The sequence below is a fragment of the Lepisosteus oculatus genome, chromosome 15 (assembly GCF_040954835.1).
Source record: "Lepisosteus oculatus isolate fLepOcu1 chromosome 15, fLepOcu1.hap2, whole genome shotgun sequence".
Lineage (NCBI taxonomy): Eukaryota > Metazoa > Chordata > Actinopteri > Semionotiformes > Lepisosteidae > Lepisosteus > Lepisosteus oculatus.
The window spans coordinates 32,817,290-32,842,256 of NC_090710.1; the positions used below are offsets into that span (position 1 = coordinate 32,817,290).

Sequence of the window (24,967 nt, forward strand, 5' to 3'; positions counted from 1 at the left end):
TGATGATTGAAACAATCACAGGTTAATTATTTGGGAAATGACACACACATGATAAGACACAAACAAGGAATGTGCCAGATCGCAATCATTAATATAATAATAAGCTTTATTTTATGTAGTGTCTTTAAAACCAATCTTCTCAAAGCTTTTCATCTGAGTGTTTGACACATCCACTGCCAAAACAATTAGTTTGAGGTTTTTTTCCTATTTAAGATTATATGTGGTATGTGCAGGGAAATTGTCTTTCCTTGAGAAATAATCAATGCTGCAATCAAGTCCATGTGAAGGAATTGCAGTCTGGGTGAGCTTTTGTTTGTTTGTCCATCAGTGGAATTAAAATTATCTGGTCTTTAGGTACAAAAGAAAAATGAGTCTGAGAGATTAAATCAATTATTCTAATTTGATGAGAACGTAACTTGCATCCTGATTCTGACTAGTTCATTAATACAACTCTCAGGTCTGGTGTGTTCACACCATGTACACATTTTAAACTTAGACAGGAAACTCATGTGCAATCAGAAAAGAATACAGATCAAAGAATGTTAATCGTTGCATGAAGCACAACAATCTGTATTTAAAACTCTGAATGTAGTCATTGCATATGACATCCTTGAGCATTACTGCAGTGAAGTGATTAACCTCTGGACCGACTGCATCCAGCTGGTCAAAGGTCACTTGAACAACATGATCAGCAAAACATACTGTATCATAATATCACATACCGTAGCAGGGCAACATCCCACTGACAGGAAAATATGTTCCACCGATCCTTAAAAATACATAATAGTGATCATAGACCAATAATGCTCAGTTCATTTAAATATAAGAGTACATAAACAATAATAACAACAATAATAGAATAATAATAAGTTAGCCAGAAGATCTTATATGTGAAAATAGGATTCCAGAAGATACTCAACAGTGTTCTCTGAGCAAAAACAACACAATGGAGCTGAAGCAATGTACTGAGATTCTCAGAAAGCTTTGAATAAAGTTCCTCATAAAATATTAATTCTCAGATTGCAGGCACAATGCATTCAAGGTAATGTGTGTGTTTGAATTGAGATCTGGTTAATGGATAGGATAATGGATACGGGGAGTGCAGATAAGGGATAAGGGGTAACTGCTCAAATTGGGCTGATGTAATTAAACTGTCACAAGAATCTTTATAAAGATGGCTGCTTTTACCACATAAAGGACTTAGATTCTGTTATACTTAGTAAACTAGGCATGTTTGGAGATGATAGCAAAATAGTATTGGCAAAAACTATAGAAGCTGCTAGGAAAATTCAAAAAGTTTTTGCAAAGTTCAGGAGTGAGCAAACACTTGGACAAGTACAGAGTGCAGAGCAGACAGCAAAAGCATAAAATATGATTTAGAATGTGAATCATCCTTTTGTCTTGTATGGTTTTGGGTAGTCAGTGAAGGTTAGCCAGGGCGTTAGAAGACACTGAAGACCGAGTGTTTTGGGTTTTGTTTTGGTAGATAGGTCGGCTTTCCCTCACTTTCTTAGCCAGCTCCATTTTGTGTGTTATTTTCTTTTCTTTGGCACAGCTCTATTTCCTTTCCCTGTGTGTTATTGTGTCCTATTATGTACCAGTAACGTATTTATTTTAGAATAAATCCCTTTTGCACCAAACTTCCTTAGTCCCTCACCAGAAACCCACCTGCATCCAAAACCGCGCTAAATGTTACACCCCTTTACCCCTAGACACTTGGGGCCGTAACAGTCGTTGATTTTCAAAGTCCGCTTTGGTCAAACAACCAGTCATACTGAAAGTCAACTTTTAATTTGATATGAACTTGACCTCAGAAACAAAGGGGAAATGAAAGCTGACATGTGGATTAATTTAAATGATTATGCAAAGATTGGCCTGTTTATTACTTGAAGCTATAGCATTATAGTTCACATACTATAAATATGAGTGCGCCATTTGTAATTTTAGAGGATTTTTAATTATACAGAGTAAAGCATTATTTCAGTTTTCCCTAACTTAGAGGTCAAGAGCTATGAGATACAGCAATGTGAAATTTGCATTATAGGAAACATTTGCTGACAGATTCTCTATACATATCTCTGATACAGAAACAGGGTTAACCACAAACCCACAGTACATGTACAACATTAATTGGCAATCTATAGCAGTTCAGGAAATATAATGCATGTTTTCTCTCAGTGTGCTGTGTTTCTGGTGGTATTTTCTCCTTAAAGAGGTATATACTAATATGCTTACAATTACTGACACCTTTATGTGTGTTTATTGACAACACAAAGTATACTGTATATGCATTCACTAATTTCCTAACCACTTTATCCAATACAGCACGGCAGGGGAGCAGGAGCCTGTCACGAATTCGTGGAGCGTGTTGTTAAAGACCCTCTGCGGGTGTCTGGAGAAGCACGTCAGGGAAGACACAGTAAGGATAAGGATAGGTGGGGCGGACAGACAGGGGGGGCGACGGTGCCGATCCAGTGCAGGGGGTAAAGCCGAGGCGGCAAATCCAATACAGTCCAAAGGGGTAGCTAGAGCGCAGTCCGGTGTCCAATGCCGGGAGGTGCATCCGAGACGAAAACAGTTAGAAACAGGAAACGGGGAACTACGAACATGGAAGGTTAAAACTATGACGGGACAAGGTGCTCTGAGCTCCAGACTCAGAGGTCAGGACGCCGTGATGAAGGCCGTGCCCTCACGCTACTCCTGAGCCCGGTGACAGGCGGGCTTTTGGGCATCAGTCTTCCAAAGCTGAGCCCGGAACTGCAGAGACGCCGGGCTTAAATAAGACAAAGGGGAGGAGACACAGAGGAAACTACTAAACTAAAAACAATACAGAAAAAGGTAGGAGCGCCCTCTAGAGGAGGGATGATGACTGTGACAGATGGACAGCAGGATACACCCTGGACAGCATGCCAGTCCATTGCAGGCCACACAAACTTGTAGAGACAAAATTCGGCCATGAGCACACACACCAGCGTCACTCGTTCCACACGCTGTCACAAACACCGTCACATTCCCACGCACACCATCTTCAACAGCCGCTCGTGCTGCAACTAATCTTCCTGGCGCCTTTCACTCCCGCTAATTGCTAATTGCTAATAACCAGGACCAGTTTTCCCAGAAGACGATTAATCTACTAGTACGTCTTTGGACTGTGGCAGGAAACCGGAGCACCTGGGGAAACCACATGAACACAGGGAGAACCTGTAAGCTCCATACAGAGAGAAGCCCAGAAATCATCCCAGGGCCCCAGAACTCCAAGGAAGCAGTGCTAATCACTGCGGTACTGTACCGCCCCCTCCTGAAATACTGACAGGCCCATTACAATATACCTTTAACAGCTCTTTAGGGACACTTGATTATCACTATGATTATCTCTGATGTCATGGATCCAGTTCCAGACTCAAAGCCCGTTTATGTGGAGCTTGTACCATTTTCTCTCTGTGTTTGCGTGGGCTTTCCCAGTTTCACCTGCTTTTGGTGCTCTCCTGGCTCAGGGGTTTTTAGTGGGAGTTAGTATTTCATGGCGGGGGGTTTCCCAGTGAGCAGTGGTTATTTTAGGATAGTCAAACACACCCCTTTAATGCTGCATTCCTGCAGATTTTTATAGGCATCTTCCTAACAGTTTTGATTTGGTTAAAACCTGGAAAACACAGCAGAAAGGACCACAGAGGGCTATGCCTGGGCTATAGAGCTTTACAGAAATAGGATCTTTTCATTTGTGACCTTCCATGCTGAGAGAATGTATGTTAGTTGGCAGTACTACATGATGAGGAAAATCCTTCTGTTGGCATTCTGCTCTCTCTGTCTGCCAATTAAAGCAAGTCATCTCCATATTAGCTTGCTGCTTTTGTAAGAGATCAGATAGTATTCTAAGACAGTGCTTGAACTCTCCCTAATCCATCGAGAACTGATACTAATCTCCCTTTTAAGATATAATGGTACAGAAGGGTTTGTTACAAATTGTACTTCCTGCAGGAATCATAAAAAAACTAAATGAAACATGAAATATTTTTTCAGATGTCCTGAGGAAAATAGGTGCTAATTATTAATTAGTGCTCAATCAATAGCTAAACAGATTGAATGGTTTTACCTAACCTTCACTTTTTCGTTCAGGCCTTCTTTTTAATGTTTAATGTTTACAGTTCACATGCACCTATTCTGCTGTCACCTTGCCCAAATATTCACATGGACATTATACCATGTACATTTATTTGGTTTAGTCTTCTCCAGTGTCAGTTATCCTTTGCAGGCTCAAACTAACACCCTTGTTTCCCAATATTTAGTTTGTTGTACACTTGAAGCTAATACACACACAATATATGAAAACCTCTTAACTTGACATGACTTTAATGAAGATAATTGTCACACTAAGAGGGCACTGCTCTTCTGTCCTGTTCCTAGATCCCTGTGATTATTCATGTCTTTCCGTTGTGTCTTGTTGTGTATTTGTTGTGGAATCAAATGTATTTCTTCAGTAGCATATCCTACAACGAGTGAATATGTTGTTAATAAACAGCAGAAACAATGTCAAAAGACATTATTGTGAGGTGAGTCAATGTGTTGGAGGCTTGGATTTGAACGTCTGCTCTACCCAGCTCAACATCTGGTTCTTGCTCTTTCTGATTGTCATCTCTGTGGCCTGATGGGAGCTCTCCCAGGTGACAACAGGCTCCAAGCAGCAGCAGAGAACTGGCTTTGTGTGTGGCACTGACAGGCATACCGTATGTGGATGTGCCAGGAGAGTAGGACAAATCAGGACTTCCACACCTGTGAAGTATATATAGGCAGTAACTGGTAGCAAAATTTGCAAAGTAGACTGATTGAAACGTGCACCAGCATCAGGAGGTAATATATCCAAAAAGCTGTGATCAGGTGCAGAAGGTGCTTCCACTGCTTCTTGTCATGGGGTCAGTTCTCCTGCAATCAACATTTTTAGTTTTTTTTATTCTGCTTTGTTGTTTTTGACATATAACTTCATTCACCCATAAAAGTGTGCAGTTTGAGCATTTGGGTTTGATTAAACTATCCACTTTCACAAAATGTTATTGTGGAAATATATTTATATAAAATATATTGTACTTCTTTTGTAAAGGAACAAGTAAAGGTTTATTCCATGCTGAAAAGAAAAAGAGAAGAAAAGAAACCCAACATTTCATCGCACACCCAAAGAAGGCTCCACAGATGAAACGTTGTGTTTCTTTTCTTATCTTTACAGGATGGAATAAACCTTTACTTGTTCCTCTGCAGCCTACGCGTGCTGACACAGCTCCCCGCCTGAACTAGTTCTTCTGTAGTTCAACAAAATGGGACATGGGAGGGGGTGAATACTTTTCCAAAGCACTACATACTGTGAGTTTAACGCTGTGGATGTGGATGCATGAGCAATTCTTTATTCCAACAGCAGGAAACGATGCAACATTCCAAAGTCAGCATTTAGAGGTATTAACTAAACACAAATGATCAAGTTAAATATACACTTACAAGTACATTTCAATCCCCAGGGAGATAGCATATAGCACTGTTGAAACATTTCTCTCTTTCTATTTCAGATATTATTAATAAACTTTATTTATATGGGCCAAAATGTAAAATGCACATGCTTTGAACATCATTTTGCTCACACTAGTACATTTTGCTGAAGTCTGGGTTGTACAGTAGATGACGCTGGCCAGAGAAGTGATGCTATAAGATTTATTTTACTCACACTTGGGCTCAGATTCCACTTGCAACACCCACACATACTGTATATCATTTGCTTTCAAGTGCACAAACAATGCATGTGTTTCAGAAGTGTGTGTGGGGTATTTCCTGGAATCAGGAAAAATGTGTCGGTTCTGTGAAATTACACCTCATGTGTACACTTAACAAATTAAGAGAAAGAAAACAACAAAATTGTATTTTAATTGTAGCCAATGACAGAAAAAAAAGCATTCAACATACATAGCTGCATAAAGTAGTGGTATATGTAAAGTCTGCAATTCTGCTAGAAAGAGCTTCCTGTTATAACACAGATGGATCTGCAGGAACAAAAACAAGCATTCAGATTATTTTTTCTGGGTTAGTGAAAACCTTTTCTCATCTACAGAACAAGTGGTTGCTGGGGTTGACACCTCTTGCTTAAACTGCAATGTAAAGAAATTGAGTTCAGAATTCAGTTGTTTATTTGTCATATGCACAAGTGCAATGAAATGCTTATTTGCATGTACAGTATGCTCTGATACAAAGACACTAAGAAAACACCAAGCTTAAACACAGATCAGCAGCATCAACAACTAAGTTAAACAACACACAACTTAAATAAAGGCAGCACAAAAAGAAAAAAAAACATCAGTGTGCATAAGGGGCTGAGGCAGGATTAAATAATCAGACAGCTTGCAGGAAGAAGCTGTCCCTCAATCTGGTGGTCCCCACCTTTATGGTCCTATAAGACCTACCAGAGGGAAGGGGAGAGAAAAGTGGAAAACGAGGGTGATTGTCATCCTCTGCAATATTCTCAGCCTTCCTCAGACAGTGGGTTGTAAAAATGTCCACAATACGGGGGATCTGTACTCCACTAATGGACTGGGCTCACCTGGTCACCCCTGTAACGCCTTTCAGTTAGACATTGAGCTGCTGCCAAACCACACTGTAATAACACGTGAGCACACTCTCAATAGCGCACATGTAGTATGTAGTATGTAGTATGTAGTATGTAGTATGTAGTATGTAGTATGTAGTAAGAATATCTGAAAATAGACCAAATCTTTCAACTGTGAGGAAGTAAGGTGCTGTTGTGTCTTCGTTGTAGCTCCGCATTACATGCTGGGACCACATCAAATCGTTAGTAATGAAGGTACCCAGGAAGTTGAAGCTGTTAACCATTTCTACAGCCTCCCCACTGATGTGAATAGTCAGCCTGCCGGGGAAGTGTCAGTGTAATAAAACAACCCTGAAAACTGGGAAAACAGCCAGCATCTCCACCCCCAAAAACCTCTGCACTACAACTTCATCTGGCAAGATTGTGGCCGGTATTTCTTCATGACTGACCATGTCTTCAAGAGGCCAATCGAAAGGGTCCGCATGTACAAAATACATGATGGCCACAAGAAGTGAAGTCCAGGAGGCTTTATTGTAGTTCTTTCCAGGACAGAAGCAAACCAGCCACCACTATCACCATTCCTGCCCTTTAAATCTTAATTAATCTTAACTTATTATCCCCCATTATGAGACTATTTATCAATGTTGGAGGCCATGTTGAGACATCTCGTGTAATTAAAGTCCTTTCCTGGGCGCTTTCCACACCCTGCAATTCAAAAGGAGTTCCGTCACTCAGCTGTGTGCCACAGAAAACTACAAACACTGGTCATTGTTGTGTTAACCATTGATGTCAGAGCTGCATCAAGTCTGTTCAAAACAGTCTGGGACATTGACAACAGTGTCCTGATAAACAATGTTTAACAATGTGAGATTTTGGACAGAGTTCATGTTGGACAGAATGCCATGTGCCAGTATAGTCTTAAACAGTTAAATAAAACTTCCTAGAGCCCCAACCGCTATTTGTTCTGACAGTTCGATTCTGCAGTGGTTTTTAAGACTATGTGGTTAAAGAAGAGTTAAGTTCTATAATTATGGTATTGCTAGTTTAATGGGCCATCAGAGTGTGTTGAGGTGATGTTTGATCACATTAAGGAATGATATTGGGGAATTACAGTATCTTATATTCATATTTCTCAAATAAAGAACTCCTTTAACCCCTCTGAATATCATTGTGGAGTTTCAGCTCAGCATTTATACATTCATGTGATTACTTGTTTGGTGACATTTTTGTCTCTTATAGGAAGACGATTATCACACAGTGTGTTTAAGCTTTTCTGAATCACCTGGCATCGTTGGGAAGCAGCACATCTTCACATGTGGTTTGCATCGTCTCACCACATAACAGATGACATGAGCAGGCAGCCATTGGAGCAAGGTTCAATAGTTTGCAACATCTGCAGTTTTTAATTTCCGGTGTAGAAGACTGCTTAAGAATGGGAGAGGTCTGATACAAGGCATAACCAATCCAGAATACATTGATCTAAAATATTTTGTCTGGTTAAGACTCAGCAATTGTAACTTTCAGAACAGTAGGTCATTTCACTTTTACCACCAGTAAAGTTCATTAAGAAAAAAGTCACAATATTGAAAATGAAGTGCATAGTTAATCCCCTAAGAAGTAGGTCAGGTATTCTGGCCTTGCAGTAGTAAGCATGTTTCTGTGTTCAAGTCCTGATGACCTGAGATGGGATTCCTGCCTCAAGATTAGGACAGCAGATTTATCGCAGTGTGAGGAGTCTGGGTGAGTTTTGCAAGTAGAACCATTCCCAGGAATTTCCAAGAAGACAAAGTTGTTACAGTGAGGACTAGAAAATATGGGGATTTTGGCTTTTCTTGTCATAGAGTCAGATTTCTCATAACTCGTTTTAAATTTGCATTGTTTTTTAAAAAAAAAACGTCAATGTATTTTTTCCATTTCACATTTTCATTGCCTCTTGTGATGTGTCTTCGTGAAAGACGTGCATTACAGAGTAAAAAGTTATGACACTAACAAAGGAACTTTCATTCTGATCTCCACGCCTTTGCACAGATGTTTTTGTCTTCTTTCCATTCTTGACTTGAAGATGTTTGCTTGCTCTGACATAAGAGTGAAAAACGAACTTAAAACATTCAAGGAAAATAATAAAACAGCACAGTATCAGAGGAATATGACTGTTTTTCCTGCAAGAGTGGAAAATACAGGTCATTTGTAAAACAGAAGAAAGCTTGCTAAAAGGACATGGCACTTCTCAGTAAATGTGCTCGTAAACTACCATTGTCAGAGCTGAAGGCTTAACCACAGTGAGAGCGTCACAGGCACTATATGTGCAATGATATAAAAACAGGAAAGAGCAAAACCTCATCTGATAAACGCATGGCAGAACGTGTATGCACATTTACCGAACAGATAATATCTGTAAAATGAAAGGATCACAGAACACTTGTGAGAAAACAATGTGAAATATCACATATACCTTTTATGTGTTTTTTCTTAGGCGCAGTCATATTTACAATGCAGACTACAGTATATACAGTATATAACATCTTGTGATAACCAAATACCTGTCTGAGGTATACATGTGTACAGTATATACTGTATATGGAACAAGTAATAGGCTTATTCCATGCTGAAATAAAGAAGAAAGAAAACACAACGTTTCGGCCGTGGAGCCTTCTTCAGGTGTGACCCGAAGAACCTGACCTCACACCTGAAGAAGGCTCCATGGCCGAAACGTTGTGTTTTCTTTCTTCTTTTTTTCAGCATGGAATAAACCTATCACTTGTTCCTTTACAGCCTACGCATGCTGAAGCAGCTACCCACATGATATACTGTATATTTATGTTTGCAAGCCTATAATGTGCATGTTTATATACAAAAATGTAGGAATTTCTTTTACTGTGTAAATTGTAAAACATAAAATTTTCATTATCCAAAATAAACATTTACTGCATTAGCCTGAAAAATGCCTTTAAGTGTTATTTTGGAAATTATTTTCATTTGTCCAAGTTTCCTTTGACAAGAGGGTATTATTGTGGTAAAACATAACTGAGGAGTTTAAGGGCATAATTAAACATAAAATGCTGATGATAAGCCTCGATAATTCTATATTTTATATTTCCTCCCTAACAAGACAAAATGCACATGATCAAATTTAAATAAATTACAATAATTGCCATTCTGTTCCCTCATAAAATCCAATTCCTCCTCTAAAGTAAATATTCAGTGTGTAGACTCAAAAAAGTAACGTCTGTCTGTCTTTTCAAGACATAGTTTAATCAGCATATCGTCAAGTTTTAATCGACCTTTTTTTAACAGAAACTTGACAAGCTGCCAACTTGTCTTGTCCTTGCAAACTCCGCTCTCCTACGAGAAACTATCTCGCCTCACGAACTTCCCCTCGCTGGTAACTCTCTCACCTACTTCTACATCACTTTCAGCCCCTGAGCTCGTTCATCATGAGGGTCCCTCCATCCTAATCTAATCATCGGTGTTGTTACTCAGGAACCGGCAGGTTAATTTCGTGCAGAGAAGTGAAAACAGGAAGAAAATTTCGGGTGTGGTGCCCCTACAATGATGGTGATAACGGGAAAGGTCACGCATATCGGGAGAATGGCACCCTGCGACGCGGAAATCTGAGTGACCAATTCCCGTGTCAGGGAGATGTCTTCCTTCTTCTCTTTCCCTTAATCCCCCCACACACGGGAAGAGGCTCCACAACTGAAACTATTTTGTTTCTTCATATCTCAATGCTCGACGCGCAGTTAAACCCTGTTTGGTCCCTGTCGCTCCCCCGCTGCCATAACTTCGCCACTGGAAGCCCCTCAGTTATCAGAATCCATCATTCAGATTAAAAATAATTTAAAAAAATCAATTCGAAAATTGAAATTTGAAAGGGAATAATACATGATTTCATACACGTAATGCAGACTCTGTGTTTTTATTTCCAGTTTGAAGTGTTACACCTTTAATTGTGTTTCATCTCAAACACAAGGTCAGTAAACTTTACGAATAAATTACACACGGCAACATAGTATTCACTCTGAACATCTGTATACAAGGGCAATTCCGGAATGGTGTGGATTCCAGCAAATTTTGAAAGGTGTATTTTAAGATGGGAATTTACAGTACATTGCCGTTAACTACTGCATGTCTGTAAAACACGTTTATATTAAAGTATTTTCAGTATCTCCACTGATAAATTAAAATAAACACCACAACGATAGACTGTCAATCGCTACTACCCAGACATTAACAGTATTTAAAAACTTTAAATTCCTAAATACAAGACTAATCCCATGCGGATATGTATGAATTTTAAATTTAAATCTGCTTTCCGATTGGTCACTAGAGAGAAAATATGCCAAGGACAGGAAAACAAACACCACAGCAGAGTTGGGCTACTGTAAAAATATTAAACATTATTTCTAAATTATGCTATTTACAGTTTGTACTATTTATAGTTAATTGTATTAATTATATTCATTACTACATAAGTATTCAGAATTATAATTAATTGACTCTGAATGCCCTTGTAGTTTAACATTTGCAAGTATTGTTAAAAATAAAAACTATGAACTAAGAAACAAGTCCATACAATAACTGTTTCATAAGCCATATTCTGATGTCAGGCCTGGGTAAATTCAAAATCTCAGCCCAGCAACCCCAAACTGTCCACACAGTGACTGGTTACCAGATTTTATGTGATATATATATATATGTTTATCCCATGCTGAAAAGAGAAGAAAGAAAACACAACGTTTTGGCAATGGAGCCTTCTTCAGGTGTGAGAAAGCTCCACGGCCGAAACGGTGTATTTTCTTTCTTCTCTTTTCAGCATGGGATAAACCTATTACTTGTTCCTTTGCAGCCTACGCATGGTGACGCTGCTACCCACCTGAACTATATATATATGTTACCAGCAGATATCATGTTTGCAATTAACTGGAATTAGTTTGCAATTAGGTGGTTTGAGGTTTTGATTTGGCCTAGGCCTAAGTCTGATGTGATTTTAGTGAAACTTGTGTTTTATTTTCAATACCGCAGTAAAGATAATGCCCAAAAAAGTATATAAATTAAAGAAAAATTAAAAGAAGTAATGCAGTTGCCAACAAACTTAAAACAAATATATGACAAACAGTAATGTCCAGAAAGTGACACATCAGATAATTACATACTTCAGCAAATAATGAACAAGAATAGTTTAAATGCCTCTTTCATTAGCAAGCTAAATGATAGATATGAAAAAATGTAAATACTAATTCCAATACTTATAACTAATTTTAAATACTGAAAAAAACAAATTGTACCAGGTTAACCCTTTTATTTATTATGTATTACTTTAGTTACAGAATACATCATATTATGTCATGTATTAATTAGTCGAAAACATGTTTGGCTTGTGGAATAAGATCAGAATGGCACACCGGTTTCAGCTCACCATTGCAAACGCGGAGCGTAGTCGCCAAAGCAAGATACTATCGCAACCCGTGGGTCATGTTACCAGTTACCAACCGCATGGTTTCAGTGTCATGTCACGAACGGGTTATTAAAAACACTTAACTGTAACTCGAGTTACCATGAAGGAGATTTCTAGAGCACACCTACACCTGCACAACCGTACCGCCGCGTGCGGCTCTTCGGACCGCGGGGAAGCCCGGCTGCGGACCCTAGCTCGGCGGCGGGGGCCTTTGCCTTGGTCTCGGCCTGGGTGGTGGTTGATCGTCCGGCGGGGGCCCAGCGGTGTGAGGGGGCCTGGACTTCCCTTTGGCCCTGGGCTGGGGCAGCTCGGGTCTGTGTGGGTGGACTGGCGGCCCGCGGGACTGGGATCGCGGAGGGGGCTGCAGCTTCTGCTGGCCTTGACTCGAAGGAGTGGACAAATTACGAAGGGACTGGTCTTCGTCTAATCGAAGGAAAGAAAAACAAAACCTGAAGCATCCTACGGTATACGTAACTGACAGCGTTCCTCATAAAATGTGAAATCATATAAATGAAACAAGTGCCAGTGGCTAACCCTTACTGACCACCGGTCAGTTCTGCCATTTTCTGTTATCTAGCTGTAGATTTGTTTACAAAAATGCAGCTTCATTCTCACCACTGTATGAAGTGCATTAGCCAGACATATTTTATAAATTTGCTCCTTATTTAATAGATATCTTTAAATTATGTGACACCAACATTTATTTGAGATAATTCTCCATAGTATGGTTGTTCAGCTCATGCCTCTTCAAATCCAGTTACTACTGTACAACATTGCTATAAGCAGATCTTATTTAAATTATTTTATTGATATTTAAAACGTTGCATATAATGTAGCAATTGAGGTACCAGTTCTGTCAAACATACTGCAAAGGTGTGAAGTACCGCAGGTTGAACAGCCCAACTCTGTGACTCCCTTTGTTGTGCAGTAAATTAGAAATTAGATTATAAATTGTAAATCCAGTGTTCAGACAGGTAGCCATACCATTTCAAACTGCTAATCATTGCAGCATAAAGGATGCCCACTGACGGGAGTCCTATATAATTAAATAAAAAAATTCAAATCAAGTAACCTTATGCCAAAGCTGTAAACGCATTAGTAAGATTTCACAAACAAGTTTTAGTTTCCACGTTCTGAAGGTGACATTGCTGTTTGTTCAGAGCAGAGTAACAGAGTACGCTTCCAGGCCAGAAGGGGTTTCCAGCACCAACAAGCTGAAAGATCCTCTCTCATCCTGAGCAGCTAAGACTCTGAGAGGACTTTGTGTCCTCAAGCACCGTGTTTGGAAACCCCAAGCTCAGCCTCACTGGACATCTTCAGCTGTGAAAGCTGGACGAGCCGGCACAGGTGAAATCAAGGGAGGGTGCATTTAAGACACTGAGGAAATGTATTAAGAAAAGGGGGCTTTACTTTCTTTATTAGCTAGGAGTCAATCAGCTTCTAGCAACCAACCAAGTTAAAATGGGCCTTAAACTCTCCTTTTATTTGTAACCTTCATAATGAACTTCTTTTCTATGTCAATTTGCATCCACGTGCTTATTTAGTTTACAATGTTATTGCCTTGTGCTGTCAATTCATATACTGTATAAATTTAAGTTACTTTTTGTTTTAATTGGTGTGTTACCCGACAGCACAGCAACAGCAGAGTTTCTGTGTCAGGGTGGGGTACAGTACACAGTGACAACACTAAAGAACAGCGAACAGCTATAACTTAGCAGTCATAGGGCAATCGCTTTGAAGACGTAATGTACGGTACCAGAACACTAGTTCAGAAAACAAAAATATTAAATCATATTTTAGTATCAGACTGAGACCGACCTTTGAGTAACTGAAATATGTACAATATATATGTAAATTAAAACTAAATATAATCCCCTCCAAATACTGAACCTACTGACTTCAATTATAAGCCTTTCAGAGGCTGAACCCCACAAGAAAAGACAAATTTACATGTGGTTTATTACAGTAAAAAATATCCTTCAGTTAGAAATGCAGCACAATGCATCTGCTGTATCTGTGTTTTGAACAGATTGAGCACATTGGATAAAACATTAAAAAATGTTTTCCATTTAGGGTGCTGAAGAGGTATTTATTCAGCAATTTAAAATATGAAATAATTTCCAAATACATATAGCCCTAAATTAAGAGAGCATATCCAATGTAAACTTTGTTTAAAATACAGTACGTGCTTATTCAAGTGACTGGTTTGATACTATATTTGTAAAAGCAGCGTTTTCTTTTTTTTTCAAGTGGGACTAATGTGCCCCCAGCGGTTTAACATGTTGATGTATGATACCTCTTCAAAGACATGAGGTTTGTCTGCTTGATTGTACGATTGTGAAAGTCATCACGGCTTCATCCGAAAAAATAATAACATAATAAACATGCAGGAAGAATCCAAGGGTGTAATTAAATCCTGGGCCCTACTTCTGTAAAGCACTACCTGCAACTGCCCTACAAAACTGACAATTTCATTTACAAACTAGGTTTCATACAGTAGGTTACCACATTCATGCTGTACATTCTACAACCAAAAAACATCAAATGCCAATCAACTTATACAATTTCTAGAAAAACCTCCTTACTAACTTTAGATGAAATATATGTCTTTCACACGGGTGACACAGTGTCACAGTGATCACCATTGCAAGGGTTTAACTCCCTGGGTTTTAATTCCTGGGCTGCTATCTGAATGGAGCTTGTATGTTCTCCCCATGATTGTGTGGGTTTACTCTGGGTGCTCCAGTTTCCTCCCACAGTTTCCTCCCACACCCTAAAGGTTTTCTGGGAAAATTGGCTCAGGGCTGTGTGTGTTTATGTGTCCATGTGTTCCCTGCATCCTATCCAGGGTGTTTCCTGCTGTGCGCCCGTTGATTGTCAGTTTAAGCTCTGACTCCCCTGCGACCCAGTGCTGGGGAAAGAGGTAAAGAGGTTAGAAAAAGGATGTCCGAAGTAGATTCTCCAGTGCACTACACACAGAGAGCGGTTGAATACAAGCCTGTTGTGGGTGTGGCAAGATGGTCGATAGTGAACGTCTGGTGAGTAACACAAGTGTACGACTATAATCAACACACGGTTTCTCTCTTTTGAAGGACCAACATTCTCTTCCTCCCCAGAACCAATTCAAATTGAAAACCTTTGGGGTGAAAGAATAAGGAAAAATCCCAGGTATTTCAGGATACCTGAAAATTCCTCCCAGTTCGACATTTAAGGACCAAAAAAGGAGGACATGTCTGGGAGAAATCGGTTGTATGGTAACCCTATGTGAATGTAGAAATCATACCCGAATCAGTCTGATGCCTCACTGGGAGCAGAGCACATGCTCGCAGCCAGGCAAAGAGAGAATGTGTGAGTACAGGAAGGGGCAGATGAAAACACAACATTGCTGGGTCCGAAGTTGAGATGAACAGGGAAAATCAGAGGGAAGAAAGTGTCACGGATGTCGGAAGGGACGAACCGTGGAATGGCAGGAGAGCGGAAAAAGACCCTAGCGGCGAGACGGGGGTTAGCCCGGGCTCAGCTGTTCAGGAAATGCCGTATAGAAACCTATGCCCTCAGGTAACGGACGTGGGGCGACCTGGTGCTAGGCGGGTCTCAGGACATCCGAACCTCAATGCAGAGAGTGGAGCAGAGCAGAAGCAGGAAGTTAAATAGGCTACACAACAGGACACACCAGAAAAACATTAATAATCACAGGGAACTAGGAACAGGACAGAAGTAGAGCGCCCTCTAGGTGTACTGGGCGTGACAGTTAGAGTGAAGGAGGGAGAGAAAAGATGGGCATAGAGGAAGGGGCAGACGATGGCCCCAGTTATGCAGCTATTCTGGAGCTCCCTGCAGGGGTGGCATGACCTATCATCTGAAGGAGAAGGGAAAATGGCCACTCTGGAGAGCATGTAGAAAGGGTGGGACGCCTTTGCCTAACTTATAGAAAAGTTGAGGCTGAACAAGAAGATGGATTTGGCTGCTGGAAGAGTGGAGTTGTGTGGCTGACATATGGAAAGATGGAGGTAGGAGGAAGCTGGTTGCAGTGAGTCTTGCCAGAAGGGAGACAGGGGGCAGGAAGGATTTGATGAAGGGTGCAAGTGTTAGAGACTGGGGTTTGGAGTTCTGGGGAGTGTTGAGTTCAAGACGCATTTCTTGAGTTCAAGAACGCATTTGCCTTCCAGATCAGGTTGGAGTTCCATGGTTACTGACTTGTTGGAAAGAAGAAGAAGGTGAGGTCTTCTAACACCTGCAAGAAGCTCAAACATTACGTTTTCTTTCTTTCTATTTTTCCATGTGTAATTAACCTCTACCTTTTCCTTTGATTTTCCTGAAAATGATTATGCCTCAATGAATTTGTTCCATTGCACACACATTGTTTTGCACCATGTTTTCCAACATATTTGTAGATCTAGTTTCCCCTTCTTACCTTGACATTGGCGCTGTTTTCTCTTTTTCTGACATTGGTAGACAAGAAGAACGGAGACCAAGATGATCAGAAGAACTCCTCCACCCGCAATTGCAGCAACAAAGTACCAGAATTCAAGGCCCAGAATCTTATTCCTCCTGTTTACTGGACAAGCACAGGTTAAATGAGATTATAATGGGACAGTTATCGTTCTGATGCACAACTATAATGTAAAATGGATAACAATTCTTAATATACAGTAGACATTCTTTGTCTAACTAAAAAGCAATTAAAATAATAAACAAAAATAATTACTAGTTGAACATAAGCTTTTTAATTTTCAACAGACAAAATGTATTTGGAAAAACTTGCTTATCATAACTTTTTCTAATTTACTTTTCAATATCAATAACAACAACAAAAACAATTGAATGTCAATGATGGCTTAGAAATGGGCTCTGTAAAATAAACATATAAAGAAAATAAACTATGGATTTTGTTATAGTGCAGTTATAAAAGTACAGCTATTACTTATATTCTATTGAAATTAAAAAATAATATAAAACTTCCAAGTACAGGTAAGTGGTGGTTATTACTTGCTCTCTTAGAACCATATCATGAAAAGCTCAGTATTAACACCAAGGAGTATCAACTCCATTTCCTTAACGAAGTTTTAATCAAATGAATTGGGGAAGGTCAAACCGTGATCTCCTCCACTTCTGGATCACGTTTCTATCTTACTAACTGTCACGTTCGTAGACTCTCCAGCCCTTCCTTGTTTTCCACTCATCGCCTGCACCTGCTCCCTGTTCTACCCCCTTTCAGTTCTCCTTAAAAGCCAGGCGCTCACTTTATTCGGGGCTCTGCATTTGATTCCCATATCGTGCGAGTTCGGGACCTGTATTCGCCTGGCTCCGTCATGTTTTAAAACGTTCCTGTTCCCGTTCCCCCCGCCGGTTCCGACCCGGTTCCAGTTTTTATCTTGTTTTTCTTGGATGGACCGACCGGTTTTGGACTTTTGCCTCCTTTTGGATTCTCCCTTGGACTTCTTCCTGGATGGTTTGCCTCGGCCACACCTCCCCCGAACACCAGCGCACTAAGGACACACCCCCTGTTTTCATCCCCGATTCCTGCATGGCTTTTCCCCCCGTGTTTCTCACTCAACCGAAAGAACTGTTTCGTAACACTAACAAGTTTCCTTTTGCATGATAATATTCTTGCACTCATAAGAGACAGACCTCGCTGTACAGCTCTCCAAGACTCCTTCACCTTCAGCCTGTCCAAACCCCAGGGCTATGCCAAATTGGCAAGTAACGTAAGCCAGACTGATTACACACATTTCTACATGGCCAAAACCAGCAATCTTCCCTCCACCAGAGCAATTCACTCTCAGCTCTTCTAGCAGCCACACAAGTCTGTTGTTCCTGCTTGCGATGGACAGTAGCCTACTCGCTGGAGTCCCCACGCCATCCTCCATTCTCCTGTCCTGATGAAGTTACCACTCCACAAAGCACACAGTGCCCCTGGGGACACCTCCCATTTCTCTTCCTGTTTTCCTGGCGGTTGTCGGGTCTGCTCTTCCCCTGCTCCTGTCTTCTTATTTCTTCATTGTCCGCTTTCAGCCACAGCAATGTCTTCCACCTTCTGTCTCCTGCCCACCCCCCTCCTCCCCAGCCTGTGGGCCCACAGCTTCACACTGTACTGGCTCTGCACTCCAGGGGTCTGTCCTGCAGCCCCCACCCCAGAGCTGCCTGTCCCATTCGCAGCTGCTGACAGTCTGACCCTGCTGTCCCCTTCTTCCACTGCTTCCCATTGCCTTCACTTATCTACACCATGCTAGTTATTTCAATACTTTTATGCTGCATTTTAAATCTTCTACACAATGTTAAAGAAGCACAAAGCTAATTATTCAGAATTCACTTTTTTATTTTTAAGTGCCCCTGTTTGCACCTTCATAAAGGAATGATTAACTTAAACTCTCTGTGAAAATGTACGGTACCATGACATTTAAGACAAACTAAGAGAAAAACAAAATCTGTCACATGCTATAAACTTCTACTCATTTTATGACTGAGCCAGTAGAGCAATGAAGTAGCATCTCTGAGGACAACTGAAAGCTTCTGTTCTGAATTTGCAATACTTGCTTACCTTCAGCTGTACAAGGTACTGAACTTTCATTTTTCACTTTAGTTCCACAGTACTGTACTATGCATGCAAACCTATCAGTAGGTTCATACTGTGCATTTAAAACCAATGTTTTGTTATCATTTTTAAAGGTAGCTCTTGTGTCATCTATTCGTTTTCCATTCCTTTCCCAATAGATTGCAGATTCTGGAGCATGTGTGAAATCGCAATGAATCGTTAGTTTTGGTTTGCACATGAATGCCAATGATGGCTTAGGAATGGGTTCTGTAAAAATAAACAAATAAATAAAGTTATGGATTTTAGGTATGGTGCCTTTATAAAAGTACAGCTGTTACCTATATTCTATTGAAATAAAAAAACATGAAAAACACTTTCACAAGGCAAGTGAGCATTTTTAGTAACCTCAGTATTTTTAAAATAAAAATAAATACCCCCTTTAATACAGTAGATTAATAGACTAAGAAAGTTTTTCAACAAAAAGTAGAGTATCAAAATACATATACCCTGAAACATACCTAAAGATTAAAAACGAGGGAACTAATATGTCATAGACCTTTACACAAAACAATTCAAACTTCAGCTTTAGTAGTAAAATTCATAAAACATTCTTCATCAAAATCAAATGTTTTAACCACATCACACAGCGTTAGAGAACACCAGCTGAGAGGTTCTCATTTGCTCAGATCTGTATCAACTCTGACCTTTTAGCTAATACTTGGCTTATAAAGGGAATGCTTTTGGGAATGCATACAAGTGGCAATCATTGTATTAGCTCTCATGGTACCTTACTTACTTATGACTTGTAGACTTATGACAGCTTCATTAATTAATTGCCCTTGTGTATTAAAGACTTTTGCAGAATAATTATTTATGGCTATATTTTGTAAAATTCCCAGTTCGAGAGTCCCATCTTCAGAAATATTGAGGAGTCCAGATTTCAGTCCATTTTTTATTCTTCCAAGAGTATGTGTGCTGTTTCTCCAGGTTATATCTTTTATATCCTTGGGCTTTTCCTCAGGTTTCCATAATTTCAATTCCTCACGGTTTCCCAAAACGGTGCAACGTTTTTCTTTTTTGGTAGTAAGACAATATATGGAAAAAGAAAAAAAAAGTAAATTAATACTGTTCAGCTTCACACATTCCAATAAATAATTATATTGCCTTTGTTTCTGCAGAAAATTCTGTGCATACCTTTTGTCATTCATTTCCCTTTGATTTGTTTATAAAAAAGAAGAGGGAAGACCAGAAGGAATGATCATAGAAAAAAAATCGGGCTCATCTAGCTGGATTGGATTCTATTCGCTGCTGTAAATGACCTGAGGATTTCAGGAAGGTGTTTCTTTAAGGAAGCCATGGTACTAGCTTTGAAAACATGGGTGATAGCTTGTGCCAAACTTATACAACCTTTTGCGTAAAAAAGTACCACCTCTTCTCAGCTCAACTGAGCTTTCCCATAATTAATCATTTCCACATGTGTCCTCTGGTACAGGTTACACTGTGGAGTTTGAAACAGTTCAATGGGTTGACTTTCCCAGTATCATAACAGATACATACTTCAAGATGGCATGCTTACAGTGTAGTCTTTCTTCTTTTAAACTAAAAGGAAGAACTAAAATTCTTTTAGCTTGTTGTAATAGGTCATTTCTTAAAACCCTAGAATGTGCCTGGTTGCTCTCCACCGAACTATATCTAAAAAAAAGGATGTATTTTTTCAAAATTGTTTTGTTGTATTCTAAATGAGGTCTTACTATTGCATTATATAATTTTAACGAGCTGTGTCTTTAGTTGTATATTCTATCATTGTGAATGAGCCACTCATAAATAATGAAGCCGACTAAAATAAACCAAAAGATGTGCCTAATTTGCCTAAGACCAGCAGGTCCATACTCCCATAACTCCTATTACATCTAAGAGAATGGAAACAACATTCAAAAATGAGAATGTCTATAGTAAGATTCTAGGTGGGAGACCAAATGGTTTTAAAAAAGGAAGATCTTATTTAAATAATGTGTTACAGTTCTTTAAACAATCAAAAACATTGCAGGACACTCGATAAAGTTCTTTGTGAAAGATTAATTCTTGATTAGAAAATGGAAGGCATGCCAGGATATACATGTATTTGGTAGTTTCGTAAGAAAAGAAAATACTATAGATAATGGATATAAAGGATAAAAGGATGTAATTAGTGAAGAGCCTCTGGAATCTGTATTAGGATCACTGCTCTTCCTAATGTATGGAAGTGAAAGTAATTTCTTATTGTCGTTAAACTAGTCCATGATGATGCCAAAACAGGAGCGTTATCAAATCTTAATGCAGAGGAGGAGATCCGGACAGGTTCAGACAGAATTCAAGATTAGGTAAACAGATGTCAAGTTGACAAGTAGGGAGTTACAAGCAGGTAGCAAAAAAATATACGACATGTTTAATATGGGAAATACTGAACTTGCAGCAACTTACATGAGAAGTACTTTACAGATGTATGGATATATAATAAAAGTATAACATTTAAATCAAGCAATGTTTTGAGAAATTGTATAGTATCAGGAAGCCCTCATTTAAAATATTCTGTAGAATTTGTGTTGCCATCTTACAATACAGAAATGACTATTTTGGAACTAGTCCAAAGAACAGAGCCCTGGCCCTTTCCGGGTTTTAAAGGAATATCAATCGCGATATTGAAACAAGGACGGCCGAATCTAAACCTTTCTATCTTCTGGCAATAACAGCTGAAGGACCTCACTATAAAAAGACATTCTGAAGTCAGTGACATTGTGGTGAACCAACCTAGCTTGCTCGTGGTTTGCCACTATCTATTGCTATTTCTGTTACAATTTAGAAACAATTCAATTAAAGTATAGACATCACCAGATTTTCCACTGAAAATTAGAAGCAGAAAGGCAAGCAATTGGGTCTCTCATCACCATGAAGCTCCCACCCAGAATGAGTTGCATCACAACAACAGGTCAAAGCTGTGAGGAAGTCCTGGGTTTGACATATAACAGCTGCCTGTGTCACTAATTAGCACCTGCTTGATTAGGCACCAGTGAGGGTGGCACCGAGCACTTGGCTTCACATATGCAGTGTGTCAGGAACACTCAGAAGATGTGACTGCTATCTGCATAATGTGTTGCTGCAGTAAGGAACTCCTATTTTGGGAATACAAAAATACTGAGTCTAAAAATAAACTCATGCAGCATATTCTATGGTTTTTACAGGCATTTCATATATGGAAGTGCACATTCTACGATACATATCCACGCAATTGAAGGGTTTGGTTTATTTCTGTGATAAAAAGGGTGTGCTTAAGAAATATGCAATGAGAAACCAACACACTAACATGGGGACCAAACAAACAGCCTACCTATCTATAACTATCCAGAGCAGAAGGAGAGAAGAGGGAAAATACAATATTAATCAAGATAAAAAGAATAACAAAGAACAATATTGTTTTAAACTAAGTGTCCTTTCTAGTGTTGAGCAGTGATGACCCAAATGTAAAGGCTAAAGCTAACTGATTCACTGATATACTGTAAAACTAATCTCATTGTATGAATATGAACTTCAATTTGAGGTTAATATAACCAACTCCCAACCACTTTTCCTGACATTTCCTATATTTTTTTATGATGAAAGAAATGACCGTGCTCTCTTGAAGTTCAGAAGTGATTTTATTTTGCTTTTATAAACATCAATGACCTATATGCCTGGCTTCCACTCTCTGAAGAATGTGGTTAATATTCACATAATATATTGAACAATATGTTTTTTAGAACAACCATAGTTAATCCTGACTTTGTCCCATTTTAGACAGGTGAAAATAACATGGCTTTAGCCAAATTATTCATTTTGAAAATGTTCTTTTCTGTTAAAAACTTTATTTGATTTTATTTGTTTTTACTCTTCAAAGCTTGGTGGATCTTATGGAAGAAGATTACTATGTATTCTTTACAACTAATCACATTCTAAATGGATTTTCTAAATACAAATCTAAGGTGCAAAATTTGGACTTTGCCAATTTAAATCAGTTTACCTGTGATTAATTTACAGATTCCACTGTAAACTAATGTGAAACACTCAGAAAACATTGGTTTCTGGAGTTTTCTTCAAATTATTTTATTTAACAAATTAAAGATATTTAAACAATTAAATTTATCTTTCAAATTATTTTTTTTCCCATTATTCCAAAGTATAGGTTAGTTCTTAATTATTGTGTAGCAAATATAAATCAATATTGTTTTTTAAACGTCTACAGTAGGGATTTTAATACCAAACACAAATACAATAATTTTAAAAAACATTTTAACTAAGTGAAGCATTCATATTCACCATATTCATTCACAGATAAAACAAAGTAACAAGAAATCCAGTAGCTCAATTTAAGCCTTGCTCATAGATATATCAAATGCAAAGACTTGTATTTTTTTAAAAATCATAATTTTTACTTAAGAGCTTGTATTTATTTAGATCTCTAAGTCCCTTACTGAATGATGAGTTCAGTTTATTCTGAATAAATGGAATTGAATTTCTTTTTGAAAGATGACATACAATTTAATCTTTTAAAGAAACTGTAAAATAGTTATAGGAAAATATTTGTCAATAACTGAATATTCAGTTGGACAAGGAGGTATGCAATTATTTTACCTACTGTTAGTTGTGAAAAAGTCCCTTTCACTTCTCAAGAATAATTAAAACGCAAATATCCAAATTATAAATAAAGTTATAAAGAAAAAAGAAACTTAAATCACTAAAAATTTTATTAGCTTTACCAACCAAATTAATTGCTCTTTTTTTAACCTTTATACCAGTATTACAGATATAGAAAACAACGACAGGAAATGAATTATGAATTACAAAATATCAATTTTTCAGATACAAATATTTAAAGAAACCAAGGGGTTTCAATTTTAACACCCTGTCCCACCAAATGAAGTGCATTGTAAACTAATTAATATGATACATTTCTCTTACTTACCAGAGTAAGCCTGAGATGTGCCACACAATAGGCACCAAATTAATACGATTCTTTGACATCCCATTGCTGAGATCTTGTAAGCTCTTGTAAGCTCTTGTAAGTCAGTTTTACCAAGTTAAGACCTGCTATTGAGATTTCCTGAGTTTAAGGCCGGAGGTGGTGTGATGTTAACAGGAAATGATCTAATCTATTCTACTAAAACACATTTAAACTTTTCCATACAATTTAGTTTAATTCTTCGAGGTTGATAATACTAATTTATTGAATGATTAATGAAAGAGTGAAGGCATAATGGCTCTAAATGTTCAAACAAAGGAAGATAATTGCAATAAGTAATTAAAAAATAGTTAAAAATATTTAATTTTAAAATGCTATCACATCATTTATATTTTATTGTATGGAGACTTCTAATGACAGTTCCAGGAGCTTTAGGAAATGTTTAACTGTGGAGTGGAAAAAACATTTGGAATTATGATAGAGAAATGTTAAGTACTGTATTTACTGTACTGAATCCACGTTATTCATTGTAATGTAACTGTAGTAACTGTGCAGTATTCCAGTATCTGTATTAACCTCTGATTTATTTAATTAATGTTTATCAATATATGTAAAATCACAGTAATAGCTATATAACCGCCTCCTTAAATGAGCAAAACACATGTAAAATACAGACTGTATGAATATTACTCATACTAGGCTAATAAACAGTTCAATTGACAATACTGTTTTTGTTTTCACTAAGCAGAATAAAAGTTGTAAATAATGAACAAATGAAAGAAAAGGCTGTTCTGAATCTGTCTTATAAACAGGCAATGTCTGAATAAAATAACAGGTAAAACTCAGAAACATGCCATTCTTCTCACAGGCGTGGTGTGGACAATACAGTAACATAGTTGTCATTCTTTGTGTTATAGTGACACCAGCTGGCGTGAAACATTTTTTTTCACTGATGAACAGTAGTAACTGTATGTTTAAAATAAAATGCATGTCACACATTTGAGTGCCAAACCACCTCCGAGGACCTGCAGACTAGTCTGGGGCCCTGCGGTACCCAGTTACCATCTGTCGCCACCAGGAGGCGCTGCACAGGGTTGAATTGGGGAGTCTGTGTACTGGCAGGAGAGACTTACACACTCGGCTCTCTTTTCACGGTGCTGCGAGTAGCACTGCTAGCCAGCGGTGAGGCTGCAAGCGAGAGGCGGCAGGCAGCCAGCACACCCTTGACAGACATGGACCACCGGCCAGTGGTTAGGCCCTGGTGCCCACGAACCCAACCTCCAGTTATTGGTAAATCCACATTTATACACATGCCAGCAGCCACATCACTCTGTAACTCACATCTGGCAGCCCACTGAAGTCTCAGCAGGTGTGAGCCTGGTCAGTAACTGGATGGGAGACCTCCTGGGAAAGATTAAGATTGCTGCT

The 24,967-nt window shown here is 38.8% G+C and overlaps 1 non-coding gene across 1 annotated transcript; it reads right to left on the reverse strand.

The window, feature by feature from the left end:
• Positions 1-10,463: 10,463 nt before the first annotated feature.
• Positions 10,464-23,680, reverse strand: LOC107079483 (uncharacterized). Its single transcript, XR_011181659.1, has 5 exons — positions 23,543-23,680; positions 19,364-19,639; positions 18,574-18,834; positions 16,447-16,590; positions 10,464-12,455 (listed from the first exon to the last, which is right to left on the reverse strand). It is a non-coding gene; the product is annotated as an uncharacterized protein (transcript).
• Between the last annotated feature and the right edge of the window lie 1,287 nt (positions 23,681-24,967).